Source organism: Gigantopelta aegis, chromosome 2 (genome assembly GCF_016097555.1).
Source record: "Gigantopelta aegis isolate Gae_Host chromosome 2, Gae_host_genome, whole genome shotgun sequence".
Taxonomy (NCBI): Eukaryota; Metazoa; Mollusca; class Gastropoda; order Neomphalida; family Peltospiridae; genus Gigantopelta; species Gigantopelta aegis.
Genome location: NC_054700.1, coordinates 28,865,592 through 28,871,830, shown reverse-complemented (window position 1 = coordinate 28,871,830; position 6,239 = coordinate 28,865,592).

Below are 6,239 nucleotides of genomic sequence, written 5' to 3'. Positions count from 1 at the left end.
GATTATCTCCCACGCCGTGATGGCTGATGTCTTCCGACTTCTGTGGTTGAGGTTTTTACTCAGGGTATTGAGCCTCCTCCCCAAGAATGGTTACCAGCCAAGGCTATCGAGTCCATTCCACCCTGGTGATTTATCATCTCGGTTGTCCTTCTCTTAGATAACTTGTCTACCAGGACTAGCGAGTGTTATCTGCCCAATGATATTTAGGATTGGAGTCATCTTCTCCTAGGCTAGCTGCTTGACAAGACTATCGGGCCTAGCCAGCTCGGGGTTTTGGGCCAGAGATTTTCTTCTCCTAGACAGTCTTCCATTACTTATGTCCTCTGTCTGTGTTAGTTGCCCATAGCTGGGGCTGGATTAGCGAGTGCCAGACTGTGTCCATGCACACTGCACCTCTGGGGCTCCAGCTACTCCGAGATCCCCCCTCAGTCTAGCCAGGGTCCACGAGGGCCCAGTTTAATAAAGTGGTGTGCCAAGCTAAGAGAGCAGGGGACACTGAGGGAGTCTTGTATGTGGGGAGGTTATATACCGGGAGGTTGGGACTTACGTGCATCTGCCTTCCTTGTCAGGTTATCCGGCGGCTGCAGTTGAAAGCGAGAAGGTTATAGGCCTACGCTACATTACAGTGCTACACATCACCGACTTATGGTCATGAAACAACTACACCACTAATGTAGGAATCATTAAAGGAATAATTGTATTTGCAAGTGTCATACTGAACTCATTTTAAATTACATTGTTATTTATAACATTATTACTGATTTATCGATCCCATATATAAATGCATAATTACAATTAACTCTGTAATATCTCATTTGTAATATGCTGGCACTTGGCGTAAACTGTGACTTCCCGAAGAAGCAATGTCAAAAATAAAGAGAAAACATTCACATATTCACCAAAACATCAGCCAGTTATTAGCCTTCAAAGATTCATTGGTAGAAAAATTGGTGCCCAAAAACTGAAGATAGCTGTTTGTCAACGTCTATAGATTTTATAATAAAATTAATACTTTTTACTAGTAAATGAATTATTGTATTGTATTGTTTTATGTAGTGAAGGTATAATCATCAAATTTCAAAACGGAAATTAATTAATTAATAAAAACATTTGGTGGCAAGCTGCCATTAACAACTTTGATAAAGCATCGTTAAGAATTTATATCAATGTTTACAGTTATGACACTGAAATGACCGCTAAAGGTCATCTGAGGTCAAGTTTCTGATTATGTCTTAAATTTTAGAGGTTCATTAATCGAAATAGTTAAACATAAAATGGCAATAAGATATTATTAAGGGTTATTTTGACCATTTTGTTTTTTAAAGAGAAATTGCCATGGCGACCATTTTGAAAAATGGCCACCATTGCAAACACGGGTCATATTCAGAATGCCTCAAATCTTAAAATTAATTTCTATGATGTGTAGTATGTATGTGCCAAGTTTCATGCTTTTATCAAAAAGTGCACGATTCATTCACATATCCTTTGGACTGTAAGTACATGCATTCTGAACTAATTTCTTCAGATCTTCAAGACTATTTCCAGCGACATTTGGTGGCAGGCTTCCTTGGCCAATGGAGAATCTAACATTGTGAATTTGATTATTCTGACCCCCGCCCCCCCCCCCCCCCCCACCCCCCCAGCGCAAGGTCCTGAGGTTTAGGGCTCAAAAGGGGACAGACTAGGACAATTAAAAAAATATATCAATATGTCATCTTCCATAAATTCCAAGTGTTTAATACATTGAAACATTAATTTGTGAAGTTGGTCATACTAATATTCCCCCACCCCTGGTTATGATGGGCGGAGTAATAAGGACAAATTAAGCCAATTTTTAAAAATCATCTCTACTTCCAGAAATGCTATAACTGATTATCTTCATATATGAAACAAGTCATTCCCTGTTTATCAAAGTTACGTATTTCATTAACGTTTGTGCCTGCATTATATACATATATAGGGGCGGGACGTAGCCCAGAGGTGAAGTGCACACCTGATGCGCGGTCGGTCTAGGATCGATCCCCGTGAGCCCATTGGGCTATTTCTCGGTCCAGCCAGTGCACCACGACTGATATATTAAATGCCGTGGTATGTGCTATCCTATCTGTGGGATGGTGCATATAAAAGATCCCTTGCTACTAATGGAAACATGTAACAGGTTTCCTCTGTCATTGCTCTGACTCAAAATTACCAAATGTGTGACATCCGTTAGCCGATGATTAATAAATCAATGTGATCTAGTGGTGTAGTTAAACAAAACAAAAACTTTTTATATACATTTATGGTTGAAGTTACTAGTGTTGTATAGACAAATGCTTTTAAACTAATTTCTTCACTACCACTAGACCATTTCCAACTAAATTTGGTGGAAAGCGTGCTTAACCCAAGGAGAAACAAAAATGGGTATCATGCATTTCATGACAATGGTAGATGATGTCATAGGCGTATGGACTCCCATTTTTTGTGTGTGTCGGGGACGAAAGAAAAAGAAAGAAAGAAATATTTTATTTAACGACGCACTCAACACATTTTATTTACGGTTATATGGCGTCAGACATACATGTGTATGGTTAAGGACCACACACATATTGAGAGAAGAAACCCGCTGTTGCCACTTCATGGGATACTCTTTTTCGATTAGTAGCAAGGGATTTTTTATATACACCATCCCACAGATAGGGTACATTGATATACCAGTCGTGGTGCACTGGCTGGAATGAGAAATAGCCCAAAGGGCCCACCGACTGGGATCGATCCTAGATCGAGCGAACGGTTTACCACTGGTGTCGGGGGACGAGGGCAGGCTTGGTTTTGCCCGAATGTGAGGTATTGCTCCTGCTCTAGGGAGACGAATGTCGCTGCCTCCGTCTCGTACGCTTACGGGTAATGTCGACAATTTACTTATGTTTTACAAAGAAGATTTATTGTGTTCTGACACCGTTCTTCACATGAATACCTCCCCATGTAGTATGAGGGAACCAGTTTGTCTTAAACAACGTGTCTGCTACATACCACAACTAGGTATTTGTCGCCTATTTTTTATGGGGCGTAGCTCAGTGTTGCAACGCTCGACTGGTGCGCGATCGATCTATGATCGATTCCCGTCGTTGGGCCCATTGGACTATTTCTCGCCCCTGTGACACTGATAATGAATGTGTATCGATGTAGTGTGTAACATAACTGGATACATCGCCTACTTTTTATTTGGCACCCAAGCACGGATTGAAATCTGTGTGTTATGCACAATACTATTAGATATTTGTGACCTAATATTCTTGCGACTAATTTAATTTACCTGACATCTTTCATACATTGCTAGTTGATCCTGGCACATCAATCTTTGTGTTCTTCAATATTTACGTGACATTTGACGTGGTTATGTTATTTTGATGCACGCGTCGATGCATTAATTTTCGTTTTTCTTCTCTGTTGATTCCGAGATTTTTTTCGTATCGTGTACTGTTTCACCCAACACAGTTCATTTAGGAGGGATTTTTTGTTGATAAAGAGAGTGTCATTATCTGCACACGGCATTGTAATATAAATAATTAAAGTAAAATGTGTTTTCGCAGAGCGCGGCATGAACGTGCCACCATTTGTGTCCAGTTTTAGATGTTAATCTGCGTTGCCAGTTAAGCACGAATATGAATCCATTGACAGAGTACGTTCGTGTCACTAATCGCACTGTTTTTAAAAATAACCTATCGACAGCATTATATTTCTTAATCGCCTTTCTGATGGCTGGTATAAAACTACTGTTCTGGTATGTATTCTAGATATAACATTTTTTTTTTTTTTCTTTTTTTTTTTAACGACACCACTAGAGCACATTGATCAATTAATCATCGACTATTGGATGTCAAACATTTGGTAATTCCGACTAGTAGTCATCAGAGGAAACCCGCTACATTTTTCCCAATGCAGAAAGGGATCTTTTATGTGCACTTTCCCACAGACAAGAAAACACATACGACGGTCTTTGACCAGTTGTGGTGCACTGTGTGGAACGAGAAAGGTGAAGCCTGGTACGATCAATATGCCACCACGGATCAGACCCCCCCCCCCCCCTCCACACCCCCCCGACAGAAACACACACCTTCCCCAGTTTCACACAACTCCAGTTTACTCTTTATTTTTACTTTATTCCTTAAATTGAGCGATAATGGAAATATAATGTATTATAGAATCCTACTAGACACTACTCTACCCCTAGCCCCAGTACTCTACCCCTAGCCCGAGTACTCTGCCCCTAGCCCGAGTACTCTACCCCTAGCCCCAGTACTCTACCCCTAGCCCGAGTACTCTACCCCTAGCCCGAGTACCCTAGCCCGAGTACTCTACCCCTAGCCCGGGTACTCTACACCTAGCCCCAGTACTCTACCTCTAGCCCCAGTACTCTACCTCTAGCCCCAGTACTCTACCCCTAGCCCGAGTACTCTACCTCTAGCCCCAGTACTCTACCCCTAGCCCCAGTACTCTACTCCTAGCCCCAGTACTCTACCCCTAGCCCAAGTACTCTACTCCTAGCCCCAGTACTCTACTCCTAGCCCCAGTACTCTACCCCTAGCCCCAGTACTCTACCCCTAGCCCGAGTACTCTACTCTTAGCCCGAGTACTCTACCCCTAGCCCGAGTACTCTACCCCTAGCCCCAATACGCTACCCCAAGCCCCAGTACTCTACCCCTAGCCCGAGTACTCTACCCTAGCCCTAGCCCGAGTACTCTACCCTTATCCCGAGTACTCTACCCATAGCCCCAGTACTCTACCCCTAGCCCCAGTACTCTACCCCTAGCCCGAGTACTCTACCCCTAGCCCCAGTACTCTACCCCTAGCCCGAGTACTCTACCCCTAGCCCCAGTACTCTACCCCTAGCCCCAGTACTCTACCCCTAGCCCCAGTACTCTACCCCTAGCCCGAGTACTCTAACCCTAGCCCCAGTACTCTACCCCTAGCCCGAGTACTCTACACCTAGCCCCAGTACTCTACACCTAGCCCCAGTACTCTACCCCTAGCCCCAGTACTCTACCTCTAGCCCAAGTACTCTACCCCTAGCCCCAGTACTCTACCCCTAGCCAAAATACCCTACCCCTAGCCCCAGTACTCTACGCCTAGCCAGAGTACTCTACCCCTAGCCCCAGTACTCTACCCCTAGCCCGAGTACTCTACTCCTAGCCCCAGTACTCTACCCCTAGCCAGAGTACCCTACCCCTAGCCCCAGTACTCTACCCCTAGCCAGAGTACTCTACCCCTAGCCCCAGTACTCTACTCGTAGCCCCAGTACTCTACTCCTAGCCAGAGTACCCTACCCCTAGTCCCAGTACTCTACCCCTAGCTCGAGTACTCTACTCCTAGCCCCAGTACTCTACTCGTAGCCCCAGTACTCTACCCCTAGCCCCAGTACTCTACCCCTAGCCCGAGTACTCTGCCCCTAGCCCCAGTACTCTACCTCTAGCCCCAGTACTCTACCTCTAGCCCCAGTACTGTACCCCTAGCCCCAGTACTCTACCCCTAGCCCGAGTACTCTACTCCTAGCCCGAGTACTCTACTCCTAGCCCCAGTACTCTACCCCTAGCCCCAGTACTCTACCCCTAGCCCGAGTACTCTACCCCTAGCCCCAGTACTCTACCCCTAGCCCGAGTACTCTACCCCTAGCCCGAGTACCCTAGCCCGAGTACTCTACCCCTAGCCCGGGTACTCTACCCTAGCCCCAGTACTCTACCCCTAGCCCCAGTACTCTACTCCTAGCCCCAGTACTCTACCCCTAGCCCAAGTACTCTACTCCTAGCTCCAGTACTCTACTCCTAGCCCCAGTACTCTACCCCTAGCCCCAGTACTCTACCCCTAGCCCGAGTACTCTACTCTTAGCCCGAGTACTCTACCCCTAGCCCGAGTACTCTACACCTAGCCCCAATACTCTACCCCAAGCCCCAGTACTCTACCCCTAGCCCGAGTACTCTACCCTAGCCCCCAGTACTCTACCCTTAGCCCGAGTACTCTACCCCTAGCCCCAGTACTCTACCCCTAGCCCCAGTACTCTACCCCTAGCCAGAGTACTCTACCCCTAGCCCCAGTACTCTACCCCTAGCCCGAGTACTCTACCCCTAGCCCCAGTACTCTACCCCTAGCCCCAGTACTCTACCCCTAGCCCCAGTACTCTGCCCCTAGCCCCAGTACTCTACCCCTAGCCCCAGTACTCTACCCCTAGCCAGAGTACTCTACCCCTAGCCCCAGTACTCTAC